At 40.9% G+C, this 19,029-nt stretch overlaps 1 protein-coding gene across 5 annotated transcripts in view; it reads right to left on the bottom strand.

Annotated features, from left to right (window-relative positions):
* KMT2E (lysine methyltransferase 2E (inactive)) overlaps positions 1–19,029 on the bottom strand; it is a 464,054-nt gene that overhangs the window by 324,185 nt on the left and 120,840 nt on the right. The gene's annotated exons all lie outside the window — the stretch shown is intronic.

The raw sequence follows: 19,029 nt of genomic DNA, 5'->3' as shown, positions 1-19,029 counted from the left end.
CAACTTCAAAATTCAAAGCTGTTGAATCATGGGATCTTATAATACATAAAAAAAACAGAATTTATGTTTACCTGATAAATTACTTTCTCCAACGGTGTGTCCGGTCCACGGCGTCATCCTTACTTGTGGGATATTCTCTTCCCCAACAGGAAATGGCAAAGAGCCCAGCAAAGCTGGTCACATGATCCCTCCTAGGCTCCGCCTACCCCAGTCATTCGACCGACGTTAAGGAGGAATATTTGCATAGGAGAAACCATATGGTACCGTGGTGACTGTAGTTAAAGAAAATAAATTATCAGACCTGATTAAAAAAACCAGGGCGGGCCGTGGACCGGACACACCGTTGGAGAAAGTAATTTATCAGGTAAACATAAATTCTGTTTTCTCCAACATAGGTGTGTCCGGTCCACGGCGTCATCCTTACTTGTGGGAACCAATACCAAAGCTTTAGGACACGGATGAAGGGAGGGAGCAAATCAGGTCACCTAAATGGAAGGCACCACGGCTTGCAAAACCTTTCTCCCAAAAATAGCCTCAGAAGAAGCAAAAGTATCAAACTTGTAAAATTTGGTAAAAGTGTGCAGTGAAGACCAAGTCGCTGCCCTACATATCTGATCAACAGAAGCCTCGTTCTTGAAGGCCCATGTGGAAGCCACAGCCCTAGTGGAATGAGCTGTGATTCTTTCGGGAGGCTGCCGTCCGGCAGTCTCGTAAGCCAATCTGATGATGCTTTTAATCCAAAAAGAGAGAGAGGTAGAAGTTGCTTTTTGACCTCTCCTTTTACCGGAATAAACAACAAACAAGGAAGATGTTTGTCTAAAATCCTTTGTAGCATCTAAATAGAATTTTAGAGCGCGAACAACATCCAAATTGTGCAACAAACGTTCCTTCTTTGAAACTGGTTTCGGACACAGAGAAGGTACGATAATCTCCTGGTTAATGTTTTTGTTAGAAACAACTTTTGGAAGAAAACCAGGTTTAGTACGTAAAACCACCTTATCTGCATGGAACACCAGATAAGGAGGAGAACACTGCAGAGCAGACAATTCTGAAACTCTTCTAGCAGAAGAAATTGCAACCAAAAACAAAACTTTCCAAGATAATAACTTAATATCAACGGAATGTAAGGGTTCAAACGGAACCCCCTGAAGAACTGAAAGAACTAAATTGAGACTCCAAGGAGGAGTCATAGGTTTGTAAACAGGCTTAATTCTAACCAGAGCCTGAACAAAGGCTTGAACATCTGGCACAGCTGCCAGCTTTTTGTGAAGTAACACAGACAAGGCAAAAATCTGTCCCTTCAGGGAACTTGCAGATAATCCTTTTTCCAATCCTTCTTGAAGGAAGGATAGAATCTTAGGAATCTTAACCTTGTCCCAAGGGAATCCTTTAGATTCACACCAACAGATATATTTTTTCCAAATTTTGTGGTAAATCTTTCTAGTTACAGGCTTTCTGGCCTGAACAAGAGTATCGATAACAGAATCTGAGAACCCTCGCTTCGATAAGATCAAGCGTTCAATCTCCAAGCAGTCAGCTGGAGTGAAACCAGATTTGGATGTTCGAACGGACCCTGAACAAGAAGGTCTCGTCTCAAAGGTAGCTTCCAAGGTGGAGCCGATGACATATTCACCAGATCTGCATACCAAGTCCTGCGTGGCCACGCAGGAGCTATCAAGATCACCGACGCCCTCTCCTGATTGATCCTGGCTACCAGCCTGGGGATGAGAGGAAACGGCGGGAACACATAAGCTAGTTTGAAGGTCCAAGGTGCTACTAGTGCATCCACTAGAGCCGCCTTGGGATCCCTGGATCTGGACCCGTAGCAAGGAACTTTGAAGTTCTGACGAGAGGCCATCAGATCCATGTCTGGAATGCCCCACAGCTGAGTGACTTGGGCAAAGATTTCCGGATGGAGTTCCCACTCCCCCGGATGCAATGTCTGACGACTCAGAAAATCCGCTTCCCAATTTTCCACTCCTGGGATGTGGATAGCAGACAGGTGGCAGGAGTGAGACTCCGCCCATAGAATGATTTTGGTCACTTCTTCCATCGCTAGGGAACTCCTTGTTCCCCCCTGATGGTTGATGTACGCAACAGTTGTCATGTTGTCCGATTGAAACCGTATGAACTTGGCCCTCGCTAGCTGAGGCCAAGCCTTGAGAGCATTGAATATCGCTCTCAGTTCCAGAATATTTATCGGTAGAAGAGATTCTTCCCGAGACCAAAGACCCTGAGCTTTCAGGGATCCCCAGACCGCGCCCCAGCCCATCAGACTGGCGTCGGTCGTGACAATGACCCACTCTGGTCTGCGGAATGTCATCCCTTGTGACAGGTTGTCCAGGGACAGCCACCAACGGAGTGAGTCTCTGGTCCTCTGATTTACTTGTATCTTCGGAGACAAGTCTGTATAGTCCCCATTCCACTGACTGAGCATGCACAGTTGTAATGGTCTTAGATGAATGCGCGCAAAAGGAACTATGTCCATTGCCGCCACCATCAACCCGATCACTTCCATGCACTGAGCTATGGAAGGAAGAGGAACGGAATGAAGTATCCGACAAGAGTCTAGAAGTTTTGTTTTTCTGGCCTCTGTCAGAAAAATCCTCATTTCTAAGGAGTCTATTATTGTTCCCAAGAAGGGAACCCTTGTTGACGGAGATAGAGAACTCTTTTCCACGTTCACTTTCCATCCGTGAGATCTGAGAAAGGCCAGGACAATGTCCGTGTGAGCCTTTGCTTGAGGAAGGGACGACGCTTGAATCAGAATGTCGTCCAAGTAAGGTACTACAGCAATGCCCCTTGGTCTTAGCACAGCTAGAAGGGACCCTAGTACCTTTGTGAAAATCCTTGGAGCAGTGGCTAATCCGAAAGGAAGCGCCACAAACTGGTAATGCTTGTCCAGGAATGCGAACCTTAGGAACCGATGATGTTCCTTGTGGATAGGAATATGTAGATACGCATCCTTTAAATCCACCGTGGTCATGAATTGACCTTCCTGGATGGAAGGAAGAATAGTTCGAATGGTTTCCATCTTGAAAGATGGAACCTTGAGAAACTTGTTTAAGATCTTGAGATCTAAGATTGGTCTGAATGTTCCCTCTTTTTTGGGAACTATGAACAGATTGGAGTAGAACCCCATCCCTTGTTCTCTTAATGGAACAGGATGAATCACTCCCATTTTTAACAGGTCTTCTACACAATGTAAGAATGCCTGTCTTTTTATGTGGTCTGAAGACAACTGAGACCTGTGGAACCTCCCCCTTGGGGGAAGTCCCTTGAATTCCAGAAGATAACCTTGGGAGACTATTTCTAGCGCCCAAGGATCCAGAACATCTCTTGCCCAAGCCTGAGCGAAGAGAGAGAGTCTGCCCCCCACCAGATCCGGTCCCGGATCGGGGGCCAACATTTCATGCTGTCTTGGTAGCAGTGGCAGGTTTCTTGGCCTGCTTTCCCTTGTTCCAGCCTTGCATTGGTCTCCAAGCTGGCTTGGCTTGAGAAGTATTACCCTCTTGCTTAGAGGACGTAGCACTTTGGGCTGGTCCGTTTCTACGAAAGGGACGAAAATTAGGTTTATTTTTTGCCTTGAAAGGCCGATCCTGAGGAAGGGCGTGGCCCTTACCCCCAGTGATATCAGAGATAATCTCTTTCAAGTCAGGGCCAAACAGCGTTTTCCCCTTGAAAGGAATGTTAAGTAGCTTGTTCTTGGAAGACGCGTCAGCCGACCAAGATTTCAACCAAAGCGCTCTGCGCGCCACAATAGCAAACCCAGAATTCTTAGCCGCTAACCTAGCCAATTGCAAAGTGGCGTCTAGGGTGAAAGAATTAGCCAATTTGAGAGCATTGATTTTGTCCATAATCTCCTCATAAGGAGGAGAATCACTATCGACCGCCTTTATCAGCTCATCGAACCAGAAACATGCGGCTGTAGCGACAGGGACAATGCACGAAATTGGTTGTAGAAGGTAACCCTGCTGAACAAACATCTTTTTAAGCAAACCTTCTAATTTTTTATCCATAGGATCTTTGAAAGCACAACTATCCTCTATGGGTATAGTGGTGCGTTTGTTTAAAGTGGAAACCGCTCCCTCGACCTTGTGGACTGTCTGCCATAAGTCCTTTCTGGGGTCGACCATAGGAAACAATTTTTTAAATATGGGGGGAGGGACGAAAGGAATACCGGGCCTTTCCCATTCTTTATTAACAATGTCCGCCACCCGCTTGGGTATAGGAAAAGCTTCTGGGAGCCCCGGCACCTCTAGGAACTTGTCCATTTTACATAGTTTCTCTGGGATGACCAACTTGTCACAATCATCCAGAGTGGATAATACCTCCTTAAGCAGAATGCGGAGATGTTCCAACTTAAATTTAAACGTAATCACATCAGGTTCAGCTTGTTGAGAAATGTTCCCTGAATCAGTAATTTCTCCCTCAGACAAAACCTCCCTGGCCCCATCAGACTGGGTTAGGGGCCCTTCAGAAACATTATTATCAGCGTCGTCATGCTCTTCAGTATCTAAAACAGAGCAGTCGCGCTTACGCTGATAAGTGTTCATTTTGGCTAAAATGTTTTTGACAGAATTATCCATTACAGCCGTTAATTGTTGCATAGTAAGGAGTATTGGCGCGCTAGATGTACTAGGGGCCTCCTGAGTGGGCAAGACTCGTGTAGACGAAGGAGGGAATGATGCAGTACCATGCTTACTCCCCTCACTTGAGGAATCATCTTGGGCATCATTGTCATTGTCACATAAATCACATTTATTTAAATGAATAGGAATTCTGGCTTCCCCACATTCAGAACACAGTCTATCTGGTAGTTCAGACATGTTAAACAGGCATAAACTTGATAACAAAGTACAAAAAACGTTTTAAAATAAAACCGTTACTGTCACTTTAAATTTTAAACTGAACACACTTTATTACTGCAATTGCGAAAAAACATGAAGGAATTGTTCAAAATTCACCAAATTTTCACCACAGTGTCTTAAAGCCTTAAAAGTATTGCACACCAAATTTGGAAGCTTTAACCCTTAAAATAACGGAACCGGAGCCGTTTTGAACTTTAACCCCTTTACAGTCCCTGGTATCTGCTTTGCTGAGACCCAACCAAGCCCAAAGGGGAATACGATACCAAATGACGCCTTCAGAAAGTCTTTTCTAAGTATCAGAGCTCCTCTCACATGCGACTGCATGCCATGCCTCTCAAAAACAAGTGCGCAACACCGGCGCGAAAATGAGGCTCTGCCTATGATTTGGGAAAGCCCCTAAAGAATAAGGTGTCTAAAACAGTGCCTGCCGATATTATTATATCAAAATACCCAGATAAAATGATTCCTCAAGGCTAAATATGTGTTAATAATGAATCGATTTAGCCCAGAAAAAGTCTACAGTCTTAATAAGCCCTTGTGAAGCCCTTATTTACGATCGTAATAAACATGGCTTACCGGATCCCATAGGGAAAATGACAGCTTCCAGCATTACATCGTCTTGTTAGAATGTGTCATACCTCAAGCAGCAAGAGACTGCTCACTGTTCCCCCAACTGAAGTTAATTGCTCTCAACAGTCCTGTGTGGAACAGCCATGGATTTTAGTGACGGTTGCTAAAATCATTTTCCTCATACAAACAGAAATCTTCATCTCTTTTCTGTTTCAGAGTAAATAGTACATACCAGCACTATTTCAAAATAACAAACTCTTGATTGAATAATAAAAACTACAGTTAAACACTAAAAAACTCTAAGCCATCTCCGTGGAGATGTTGCCTGTACAACGGCAAAGAGAATGACTGGGGTAGGCGGAGCCTAGGAGGGATCATGTGACCAGCTTTGCTGGGCTCTTTGCCATTTCCTGTTGGGGAAGAGAATATCCCACAAGTAAGGATGACGCCGTGGACCGGACACACCTATGTTGGAGAAATTAGATTTGGATGCGTGAATGGACCTTGGATTAGAAGGTCCTGTTTCATTGGCAGAGTCCACGGTGGAACCGATGACATGTCCACTAGGTCTGCATACCAAGTCCTGCGTGGCCATGCAGGTGCTATCAGAATCACCAAAGATCTCTCCTGCTTGATTCTGGCAACCAGATGTGGGAGGAGAGGAAACGGTGGAAATACATAGGCCATATTGAAGGACCAGGGCACTGCTAGAGCATCTATCAGTACCGCCTGGGGATCCCGGGACCTGGACCCGTAACGAGGAAGTTTGGCATTCTGACGGGACGCCATCAGATCCAATTCTGGTGTGCCCCATAGCTGATTCAGCTGGGCAAATACCTCCGGATGGAGCTCCCACTCCCCCGGATGAAAAGTCTGACGACTTAGAAAATCCGCCTCCCAGTTCTTTACTCCTGGGATATGGATTGCTGAGAGATGGCAAGAGTGATCCTCCGCCCATCGGATTATTTTGGTTACCTCCATCATCGCTAGAGAACCTCCTTGATGATTGATATAAGCTACAGTCGTGATGTTGTCCGACTGAAAGCTGATGAATTTGGCCGCAGCAAGCTGGGGCAACGCCTGAAGCGCATTGAATATCGCTCTCAGTTCTAGAATGTTTATCGGGAGGAGAGTTTCCTCCTGAGACCATAAGCCCTGTGCTTTCAGGGAGTTCCAGACTGCACCCAAGATAAAGGAGATAAATCTGCATAATCCCCATACCACTGTTTGAGCATGCATAGTTGCAGTGGTATGAGGTGTAGGCGGGCAAAGGGGACTATGTCCATTGCCACTACCATGAGTCCAATTACCTCCATGCACTGAGCCACTGATGGCCGAGGAATGGAATGAAGAGCTCGGCAAGTGGTTAAGAGTTTTGATTTTCTGACCTCCGTCAGAAATATTTTAATTTCTACCGAGTCTATCAGAGACCCTAGGAAGGAAACTCTTGTGAGAGGGACGAGAGAACTCTTTTTTATGTTCACCTTCCACCCGTGAGATCTCAGAAAAGCCAACACGATGTCCGTGTGAGACTTGGCTAGTTGGAAAGTCGACGCCTAAGATGTCGTCTAGATAAGGCGCCACTACTATGCCCCTCGGCCTTAGCACCGCCAAAAGGGACCCTAGCACTTTTGTGAAAATTCTGGGAGCCGTGGCCAACCCGAAGGGAAGGGCCACGAACTGGTAATGCCTGTCCAGAAAGGCAAATCTGAGGAATTGATGATCTCTGTGAATAGGGATGTGTAGATACGCATCCTTTAAGTCCACGGTAGTCATATATTGACCCTCCTGGATCAACGGTAGAATAGTCTGAATAGTCTCCATCTTGAATGATGGTACTCTGAGGAATTTGTTTAGAATTTTGAGATCCAAGATTGGTCTGAAAGTTCCCTCTTTTTTGGGAACCAAAAACAGGTTTGAGTAAAACCATAGCCCTTGTTCCGCTTTTGGAACTGGGTGGATTACTCCCATGGTATGTAGGTCTTCTACACAGCGTAAGAACGCCTCTCTCTTTTTCTGGTTTGCAGACAATTGAGAAATGTGAAATCTCCCCCTTGGGGGAGAGTCTCTGAAGTTCAGAAGATATCCCTGGGACACAATTTCTAAGGCCCAGGAATCGTGAACATCTCTTGCCCAAGCCTGAGCAAAGAGAGAGAGTCTGCCCCCTACTAGATCCGGTCCCGGATCGGGGGCTACCCCTTCATGCTGTCTTATAGGCAGCTGCAGGCTTCTTGGCCTGTTTACCCTTGTTCCAAGCCTGGTTAGGTCTCCAGAATGACTTGGATTGGGCAAAATTCCCCTCTTGCTTTGCAGCAGGGGAAGCCGAAGCGGGACCACCCTTGAAGTTCCGAAAGGAACGAAAATTATTTGGTTTGGTCCTCATTTTATTTGTTCTATCCTGATGGAGGGAATGGCCTTTCCCTCCAGTGATGTCTGAAATAATCTCTTTCAGTTCAGGCCCGAATAGGGTCTTTCCTTTGAAAGGGATGTTCAAAAGTTTAGATTTTGATGACACATCAGCAGACCAGGACTTAAGCCATAACGCCCTGCATGCTAAAATGGCAAAACCTGAATTCTTTGCCGCTAATTTAGCCAGTTGGAAAGCGGCATCTGTAATGAAAGAATTAGCCAACTTAAGGGCCTTAATTCTTTCCATAATATCCTCTAATGGAGTCGCCATCTGAAGAGTCTCTTCTAGAGCCTCAAACCAGAAAGCAGCTGCAGTAGTTACAGGAACAATGCACGCAATAGGTTGGAGAAGAAAACCTTGATGAAGAAAAATATTCTTCAGGAGACCCTCTAATTTTTAATCCATAGGATCTTTGAAAGCACAACTGTATTCGATAGGTATAGTTGTACGCTTAGCCAGAGTAGAAATAGCTCCCTCCACCTTAGGGACCGTCTGCCACGAGTCCCGCATGGTGTCAGATATAGGAAACATTTTCTAAAAAACAGGAGGGGGAGCGAACGGAATACCTGGTCTATCCCACTCCTTAGTAACAAAATTCACAATCCTCTTAGGGACTGCAAAAACATCAGTGTAAACAGGAACCTGTAAGTATTTGTACTTTCTCTGGGACCACTATAGGGTCACAATCATCTAGAGTCGCTAATACCTCCCTGAGCAATAAGCGGAGGTGTTCAAGCTTAAATTTAAATGCCGTCATATCAGAATCTGTCAGATAACAAATCCCTTACCCCTACTTCAGAACATTGCGAGGGTATATCGGATACGGCTACTAAAGCGTCAGACGGCTCAGCATTTGTTCTTAACCCAGAGCTGTCACGCTTTCCTTGTAAACAAGGCAGTTTGGATAAAACCTCTGTGAGGGTTGTTTTCATAACTGTGGCCCCATGTCTTGTAAAGTAAATGAATTAGACGCACTAGAGGTACTAGAGGTGTTAAACCCTCATTTCCTTCTGTCTGAGAATCATCTATTGCAATATTTTTAAGTGCTAAAATATGCTCTTTATAATTTATAGACATATCAGTGCAAGTGGGACACATTCTAAGAGGGGGTTCCACAATGGCTTCTAAACACATTGAACAAGGATTTTCCTTGGTATCAGACATGTTAAACAGGCTAGTAATGTAACAAGCAAGCTTGGAAAACACTTTAATCAAAGCAAATAACACTTAGAAAAAAACGGTACTGTGCCTTTAAGAGAAAAAAGCTGCACAAACTCTGCAAAACAGTGTAAAAAAGCAGTAAACTCAACAATTTTTTTACAGTAGCATCATAAAGCCTTAGTAACTTTGCACAGCTATGCAAATAAACAATTAACCCCTTAATGTAAAAACCGGATTGTCAAAACGTCAAAAACCGGTAAAAAAACGTTCAGCACCTTGCCACAGCTCTGCCGTGGCGCCTACCTGCCTGGGAAAAAAACTTCTTTACAGCCCTCAAACACAATAGGAACCTCTGGAGAAGTAGCTGGATGTCTGAGGAAAAGAAACTGCGCAACTGAGGCACGAAAATAGGCCCCTCCCACCTCACTCAATGTTATGGGGCCTAAAAGAAACACAACAGAGTGTTTCCTAAACTAGCCATGTGGGTTAATAACCCTTAACCAAGCCATAATGAGCCCTAAAAGTCCCTCAAAAAACGTTATATTTGCATTTATTTAATAAAAAACAAAAACGTTTTTTCCTATCAGTGTCACCAGTAACTAATGAGCCCTTAATGCAAGCTAGGATTCCTAATAAGTGTCTGAATACAGCTTACCCTTCCCTCATGGGGATATTGCCAGTCTTTTCTAGAATAATCACAGTCTGTCTAGAAAAAAATAGACTAAACATACCTCAATGCAGTTTAGCCTGTAAACTGTTCCCCCAACTGAAGTTTTCCTGTACTCTTCAGGCCTTGTGAGAACAGCAGTGGATCTTAGTTACAAAGTGCTAAGATCATCATCCTCCTTGCAGAAATCTTCAAACCTTTCCTGCCAGAGAGTAAATAGTACACACCGGTACCATTTAAAATAAACTTTTGCTTGAGAAAATAAAAACTAACATTTTTGTCACCACACTCACTCTGCCCTTCCTAGTACTTAGAGTAGGCAAAGAGAATGACTGGGGGGTGGAGCTAAGGGAGGAGCTATATAGACAGCTCTGCTGTGGGTGCTCTCTTTGCCACTTTCTGTAGGGAAGGAGAATATCCCACAAGTATGGATGAATCCGTGGACTCGATACATCTTACAAGAGAAAAAATGCTTTTGTGTGAATTTTGCATTAAATGAGATCTAAAATTAAGTAAAATTTGTCTAATTAAAAAAACAACAAAAAAAGTCTGTCTCAACAAGAGCATTGTACTTTGTAAAGCTATTCCACGTATAGGGCAGCAGCAACAAGTGTATTGCTTTCAATGGAGTGGAAAAAAATAGCCATTATTGGGAGATAGCAGATGGGAGGATAAATGTTTTGGGTTAATTGACATGATTGTGACTAACATTTAATGCAATGAATATAAAATTGATTAAAAATAAATACAATTAGGGTTTTACATTTTATAAAGTTAAAGGGACATAATACTCATATGCTAAATCACTTGAAACTGATGCAGTATAACTGTTAAAAGCTGACAGGAAAATATCACCTGAGAATCTCTATGTAAAAAAGGAAGATATTTTACTTCACAATCTCCTCAGCTCAGCAGAGTAAGTTCTGTGTAAAAAGTTATACTCAGCTGCTGCTCAGCTGCAGGTAAAAAAAATAAAAAAACAAAAAAAAATGAAGAAATGAACAGCAGCCAGTGAGCATCAGCAGTGCTGAGGTCCTGAACTCTTTTACTGTGATTTCATGAGATTTCATTGTAAACTTCCTTACACTGAATAGGGAAATAACATGAGTGTGCACGAGGCTCAATCCCTTAGCTGTCCCAGGACAGACATACTGATTTGTTGCTTAGAAGTACATTACATTGGGATGTGGCTACTGAGAAACTTGAGGTAAAATATCTTTCTTTTTTACATAGAGATGTTCAGGTGAAATTTTCTAGTCAGCTTTTTAAAGCTATGCTGCATCACTTTCAAGTGTTTAAACATTTGGGTATTATGGCCCTTTAAGTATTTAAGGCAGAATTGATCCTTCAAGGTATGTAGATTTTAAGGAGAGAGGTGCACTCAACTGAGAATGAGCATAAGGTGGTATAACTTCCTTGCTTGTTCAATAGACCAGTGTCACTCAGGGTGCAGACTCCCTGTTCAATGTGCCTAGAGGTCCCCTTGGGGCTTCTTTTCTTCGTAGCTGTGCCTCACCGATGAGGCCTACAAAAAGTCTGAAATGATCATTGTATTGCCAGCCTGTCCTTTTTATGTGGGATCAAACTGATGTGCTTCAAGAAAGTCCTCTGTGAAACAAAAAACTACTGGGCCAAAAGAGACTTCTCCTTGATGGTGACTTGCCACAGAAGAAGCTAAGCAGCCATTGATTATTCCTAGTTGAGAACTTTGATCTCTGCAAATAAGTAGATTTTAAGGACCTTTTTAAAAAGACAGTCATTTTGTGAAAACCAATCCTTTTAGATTTTTTTTTTTTTTAAACTAAAAACACTTGTTTATGCCTGCAGTCCAGTACTGAACATAGATACACAAAATAAATGCATAATACTGCACAGTACCAATATAAAACTAGACAGATACAGGCAATCTCACAATTAGACATTTTCAACAGTCAATTTGTAACTAGCAAAGCAAAATTGCTTTTTTTTTCTCCTTCTCTAAATGATAGCATAGGAAAGAGGAGAGAATTTTGGAAAACAAGGTAAAATAGTTAGCCATCTCCTTGGAGATAAGCAGAAACTACAAAGTATTCTAAATGGCTCCAGGAAAAAGATAATAGGAAAAGGAGAGCTAGTCTGTAGCAAAAAATAAACAAAACTATTAAAAGGTAGTACTTCGAATGTGACCAAGTACAAGAATAATATTTGGGTCTGTAGCAAAGAAACAAAAAAACAACAAATGAAACTAAAACATAGACACAAACAAAAAAACAGTTCCTAGTTATCAGACACTGCGGCCTGCAGGACTTTCTTACCAAAAGCTTCTTGAGAAAAAGCAAAAACATCAAAGCTGTACAATTTTGAAAAGGTATCCAGAGAAGACCATGTTGCAGCTTTGCAAATCTGCTCAAAAGATGCATCATTTTTGAAAGCCCAGGAAGTTGAAACTCATCTTGTAGAATGAGCTGCGATACATTTACAGGGAGACTTTCCTGCCACCAAGTAAGCCTTGTGAATTGTATGTGGTATAGAGGCGCAGGTATTTTCTTATTTGATGTTCCAAAATTGCTCTGAAAAAATATTTTACTGCTCTTGAAAAAGACGAAATATCGTTGAAACGCATAGAGCTTTTTATTTGAGCTTTTATCCTTCTGTCCATAGTGACATGTTTTAAAATAAATGTGTATTTTATATACGAATTTTTGCTTGCTGTCCTTTGGATTTTTTCAACCATATTAGCGGGAGCGCTGCATAAGAAGCCGGATTCCGATTTTATCGGAGTAAGTATACTGCACATTTTATATCAGCATCACACCATATTTTGAGTACGTTTTCTGTATTCACAGCCACACCAGATCTGAGAAATCTCTATTCTCAACATATCACACAGATTAAATTACAAGAGGGAGCCGGACTCTGAATTTTTTCAGAGCAATTTTGGAACATCGAATAAGAAAATACCTGCGCCTCTATACCACATACAGCCACAATTTTAAGCAGTCTCATTTGGGAGAGACTGATAGAAGAGAAGAAAAAGTGATTGGGATAGCGCTATGCAGCTGCGAGTCTTATAAAGTGAAATAAATATATATTAGTTTGGATCTATTTTTATCTGAATATGAAGGTGTCCCTGTTTTGGGTTGTTCAATTATGGGATTACTATTTTGATATATAAGGATCCCCGGTTTATTTTGATCATATAACCTGGATGATAGAGTAATTTCTATATTTTTAAAATAGTCTTATGTCCTATGTTTTTTATATATAAGTATCTTATAGATATTATTATAAAATATGATGTAAAAGAAGAGAGAGGAGCAAGTGCTTTAAGATATATGTATTTTATTCCTATACAGATAAGGTTCTTATCGTATAATAGTTAACAATAAAATCTAACACATAGATGCCGGCATCTAGATTTAAAACCACATTAAAACAGTTTTTTATTTGAAATTTATACTTGTTATATTCTATCAGTATTACTGCTGGTTTTGGACTATAACCGTGGTTTTATGAAAGCAGCTCTGATTGGCAACATCTGATAAAAAACAAAAAGTTTCTATTCCTTGACATACATGTATCGTATATTTTGTTTGTTACAATTACAATTTTTCAGTGCAGATCTAGTTTTACAATATATTAGCTAGATGAGTGTGAATACCACGTATTTTTACTTAGACATTGATATTCCAGGTCTACGGTGGTTTGTCACAGCGGTAAATGGTAGTAAGTGGATTTATCTGTCATATATACGTGTATAAGCAGATTGTCTCTTGTTATAAAAACCTTTTTATATTATCTAAACACAGAACCCAGCAGGTGAGAGGTCTTTCTCGTGTTCGGGCTGGCTAGGATAGGTACATCGAGCCATATCCCACTTTCTAGGGACAGACTCCATATGTGTAATTCCTATCCAAGGATCCAGTAACCGCTCCAGCCTCAATCACCTGGCTTAAGGGCTACACAGACACAAGGAGAAAATCCACAATTGGATCAGGAAATACCTGAAGAACCCGGATTTTAACCAAAAAAAAGAAAACAATGGAGAACATACGGAACTACTTCACCAAAGGACCGGCCGGTCACAACTTTAACGGAGGAGATCCAGAATATGGACAATATAAAAAGGTTTTTATAACAAGAGACAATCTGCTTATACACGTATATATGACAGATAAATCCACTTACTACCATTTACCGCTGTGACAAACCACCGTAGACCTGGAATATCAATGTCTAAGTAAAAATACGTGGTATTCACACTCATCTAGCTAATATATTGTAAAACTAGATCTGCACTGAAAAATTGTAATTGTAACAAACAAAATATACGATACATGTATGTCAAGGAATAGAAACTTTTTGTTTTTTATCAGATGTTGCCAATCAGAGCTGCTTTCATAAAACCACGGTTATAGTCCAAAACCAGCAGTAATACTGATAGAATATAACAAGTATAAATTTCAAATAAAAAACTGTTTTAATGTGGTTTTAAATCTAGATGCCGGCATCTATGTGTTAGATTTTATTGTTAACTATTATACGATAAGAACCTTATCTGTATAGGAATAAAATACATATATCTTAAAGCACTTGCTCCTCTCTCTTCTTTTACATCATATTTTATAATAATATCTATAAGATACTTATATATAAAAAACATAGGACATAAGACTATTTTAAAAATATAGAAATTACTCTATCATCCAGGTTATATGATCAAAATAAACCGGGGATCCTTATATATCAAAATAGTAATCCCATAATTGAACAACCCAAAACAGGGACACCTTCATATTCAGATAAAAATAGATCCAAACTAATATATATTTATTTCACTTTATAAGACTCGCAGCTGCATAGCGCTATCCCAATCACTTTTTCTTCTCTTCTAAACTTCGGTGATAGTGTTTTTGAGGTTACATCACCATTTGGGATTAGCTAAGAGTCTGAGTGTAGAATCTTTGTATTAACTTTAACCCTCTATAGAGACTGATAGAAGGCAGCGGTACACACAGAGGGGAGTATTTTAACCATTTGTGCATAAGTATTGTTTGTAACATCTAGCATATTGTGTATAATTGTTTTGTGTTAAGCCTTGTGAATTACCTGTTTGAGCTAAAAGGCCAAAAGCTACAGTAGTAGCCTTCTGCCCTTTACGAGTCCTAGAGTAATGACAAATAATCTGGAAGATAGTCTGAAATCCTTAGGGCTCGATTTATCAAAGCTGAGGCGGACAGGGGCGCATATACGCGCCCCTGTATTCCTCAGCTCACCTGTGGCGGGGCAAATTTACCCGCAGGTAGTCAACATGGCACACAAGCGCAATTTTGCGCTCATATGCAATCACACCTCTGCCCGCGCACAGCAAATCACGCGTGGGCAGGAGCTGTCAATCTCCTCGGTCGGACTAGACCGCGGAGATTGAATTTCGCCACCTTAGAGGTGGCAAAGAGGTTAGGAAAGCAGCGGTCTTGATAAATACGGCGAGCAGGTTCTTGTGAGAACTTGCAGCCGTAGGGCTTTGATAAATCGAGCCCTTAGTAGCTTGAAGATAAAAATTCAATGCTCTGACTACATAAAGATTATGTAAAAGCCATTCCTTGGAATTACCAGGATCTGGACACAAAGGAGGAATACTATCTCCTTATTTATATTTTCCAAAGAAACTACCTTAGGGAGAAAAAAAAAATCATTTAGAATGAATTACAGCTTTATCTTTGTGAAAAACTAAAAATGGAGAAGAATCACAGGATACAGACGATAAACTCTTCTAGATGAGGAAATGGACACCAAGAAAAGCACTTTCCAGGATAATAGTTTGATATCAATGGAATACATCGATTCAAAAGAAGGACCTTGCAGAACAGAAATAACTAAATTTATATTCCAAGGGGGAGAAATAGGTCTCATAACTGGCCTAATTCTTACTAGCCCCTGGACGAAAGTTAGCTAATTTTCTATGAAAGAGAACAGATAAAGCAGAAATTTGACCTATAAAGGAGCTAGCAGACAAATCCTTGACAAGACCATCCTGTAAAAACTGAAGAATTCTCGTGAAACCTGAGGGAATACCAAGAAAAATCTCTGGAAGAACACAATTCAAATTATGACCTCCAAATTTTGTGATAATTTTTTTGGGTGAGGGTTTTTCTGGCCTGAATCAGAGTGTCAATATCTGTATCAGAGAGACCTCTGTTTTAAAACTAGGCGTTTAACCTCCACAGCGTTAAACTTAAAGATTTGACAATAGATCTCGTCTTAAGGGAAGGAGCCATGGAGGAGAAGAGGATATCTGCACTAGATCTGCATACCATGGCTCGGCAGGTACAGACTGGAGTAATCAAGAATTCGTGAGCAAGCCCTGGAGAATCGCTCTGAGACCCAGAATGTTGATTGGTAACCTTGCCTCCAGAGGGAACCAAAATCCTTGCGCTCTCTGAGAATTCCAAACCCCACCATAGCCTGAAAGACTGGCGCCTGTCGTTACAATAGCACAAGAAGGACGAAGAAAATAAGCCCTAAGGGGACCTTGAATCCACCAAGAGAGATTGTCTGATGGACAAAACTAGAGCAATCTGCTGTTCCTAGTGCAGTTAATTCTTTGACCAGTGATTGAGCATAGAAAGTTCAAGGCATTGCAAGTGTAGGTGGGCAAAGGGAACTGTGTCTGAAAGCGCAACAATAAGACCCACTACCTCTCTGCATTGAGCTTTTGACGGCAATGAAGCACATTGCTGAGAAAGTCATGTCTTCTGAAGTTTTAGTCTGCATGATTCCATCAGGAATAGATGCATTAGGACTCGATCTATGATGACATCTATAAAAGGACACCCTTGTAGCTTGAGTTAAAGAGCTCTTTGGAACATTAATTCTCCAACCGTGGTCCTGGGGAAAGTATAGAAGCCTTTTAGGATGGGCAATAGCTAGAGGCAGGTAAGGACCTGCACTAAGATATTGTCCAGATAAGGGGCAATTGAGATCCACTGAGCTCTGATCACCGTCAACAGTGCTCCTCGCACCCTTGTGAATATGCTTGAAGCTGTAGCCAGATCAAATGGAAGGGTTTAAATTGACAGTATATGATTGATTGAAAAAAGATTGATGGTGATCTTTATAGATAGGAATATGCAGGTATGCATCCTTGAGGTGTGTGGTAGACATATATTGACCCTGTTGGATTAAAGGTAAGATTGTGCAAATTGTTTCCATCTTGAGTGTGAAATTGGGAACCCTGACAAACTTGTTCAGGGTTTTCAAGTCTAAAATGGGTCTGAAAGTCCCTTTTTCTTCCTTGGGACAATGAACAGATTTGAGTAAACCCCTGGCACTGTTGAGAAACAGGAACTGGGAAAATTACTCCCATATCATATATCCTGAACACATTACATAAAAGGCAGCCGCTTTTACAGAATTATCCTCACGGAGGCATGGAACAAAAGACTATTCTGTAACCCTGTGATATATTTTTTTTTTTTTTATCCAGGGGTCCTTGACTGACAAACCAGGCCTTTAGAGAAAGACTCATTCTGGTCAGAAGGCTGCAACTTCATACATATTTAGAATTGGTGTTGAACTTCTTTGACTGTTTGTTCTTTGCCCAGGCAGAACCAAGCTTCCAGGACAGCTTGGAGGGCTCAGACTTTTGAGAAGAGGAAGACTTCTGATCTCCTGAGGAATAAAACCTATTACTAGGTCTGTCCTCTCTCTTAGATTCCTTGTCCTGAGAGAGAGAAAAGCTCCTTTTCCACCAGTAACAGTCTTAACGGGACAGTCTACTACAGAATTTTTATTGTTTAAAAAGATAGATAATCCCTTGACCAATTCCCCAGTTTTGCATATTAATACACTTTTATACCTCTGTGACAGCTTCTTTATAATTATGAACTGCAACTCAAAAGACATTTTGAAATAATAAAACAGTTTTATTTGTTGTGTCTGACAGCAGGAGCGAGCTGCACTTAGTCTTATGGCGCGGTCGGGCCGGGCTGTGACTATACAGCTGGCCCGATGCGCTGAGTAAATATAACAGACCCGCTCAGCAGAGTACAGAGAGCGGGTCTGTAAAACAGCGGTTTTTTTTTTTAAATTAATAGGGTACAATTATGTTTTATAATGTTTGGCTAACATTGGCTAATAAAATGTTATATAATTCTGCACTATGTGCAGAATTATATAACATTATTTTTAAGGTTTACTGTCCCTGTAATAAACACTAGTATGCCGGAAACATCAGAAAAGTTACATTGGTATCCTTCAGCTCAACATTCATCATTTACTAAATAGTGTTGTCTCATATGTACACATGTACATTTATATATGTTTTTATATATTACTCTCCACTTTGCTCCACTGGTTTACCTCAACATGGGAACATTTACACACAAGCTATACATTTGAAGGCTTTGAGTCCCAATTAAGATAACTTATGATTATTAAGGTAAGAAAGGTCTAAGGGCCTGATAGTTTTAAGCTCTACAATCTGGCAAGATAATCTAAGAAATCTCAACTGTACTGTAAGGTCCATCAAATAATTTCAGAAAGGTAAAATTTAGCTTCAAGGGACAGTCAACACCAAAATTTTTGTTGTTTTAAAAGATAGGCAAATCCCTTAATTACCCATTCCCCAGTTTTGCATAACCAACACAGTTATATAAATAGACTTTATCTCTGCAATTACCTTGTATTTAAGCCTCTGCAGACTGCCCCCTTATTTCAGTTCTTTTGACAGACATGCATTTAAGCCAATCAGTGCTCACGTCTTTGTAATATTACGTGCATCAGCTCAATTTTATCTATATGTAACACATGAACCAACGCCCTCTAGTGGTGAAAAACTGTCTAAATGCATTTAGATTAGAGGCGGCACTCAAGGACTAAGAAATTAGCACATGAACCTCCTAGGTTTAGCTTTCAACTAAGAATACAAAGAGAACAAAGCAAAATTGGTGAAAAAAATTAATTGGAAGTTGTTTAAAATTACATGCCCTATTTGAATCATTTTTTTTGGGACTTGACAGTCCCTTTAAGAGCTGTTAGATCTGAAGGAGACACATATAAATTGACATAGTTGTGTAGTTGTGTGATTTCTCTCCATGCTCACATGTTTTTGATCATCAATCCATCAAAAGAGATGTCATCCACTTTGAAGAGGAAAAAGAAGCAATACAAGTCTTCTTCAAGCAGAACCTTTAAACAAACAAAAACCCAAAGGCAACAACAACAAAAAAAGAAAAGATGTGGACAGCGAGCAGGAGGAAGTTTCTGTCGATTTGTAAAAGCAATATTCAAAAAGGTATGTATTTTTTGACAAGTTTCCATACAGATTAAACCACACAGACAATACAATATTTTGCTGACCATTCAAAAAG

Source organism: Bombina bombina, chromosome 6 (genome assembly GCF_027579735.1).
Source record: "Bombina bombina isolate aBomBom1 chromosome 6, aBomBom1.pri, whole genome shotgun sequence".
Classification (NCBI taxonomy): domain Eukaryota; kingdom Metazoa; phylum Chordata; class Amphibia; order Anura; family Bombinatoridae; genus Bombina; species Bombina bombina.
This window is presented reverse-complemented; position numbering and strand designations above follow the sequence as displayed.